This window comes from Penaeus monodon, chromosome 24, assembly GCF_015228065.2.
Source record: "Penaeus monodon isolate SGIC_2016 chromosome 24, NSTDA_Pmon_1, whole genome shotgun sequence".
NCBI lineage: Eukaryota > Metazoa > Arthropoda > Malacostraca > Decapoda > Penaeidae > Penaeus > Penaeus monodon.
In genome coordinates this window covers 4250321-4250632 of record NC_051409.1, presented here as the reverse complement: position 1 = coordinate 4250632, position 312 = coordinate 4250321, and positions in this window count along the sequence as shown.

Below are 312 nucleotides of genomic sequence, written 5' to 3'. Positions count from 1 at the left end.
CTATCCTTCGCCCAGGATTCAGTAGAACAAAGGGTAGGTTAGCCAGCGATCCTGCCGAGGGATAAGCTGGGTCATAACCACAGGATCTCCTCTTGTCCTGTACACTTTTCACGTCGATATGGGGAACACAAGACTTCGATCTTATCCTAAAGTGAAAGAAAATGGGGGAAATAACACCACTCGCGGTAAAATATATCTGTTACATTTTTTTTCTTTTATAAGATATCTAGGCACGATTGTAAGCTAACGGAATATCGATTACGAAGACGAAAAAAAAATAACAACCATTTGTGGCAAATTATATCCATTGCA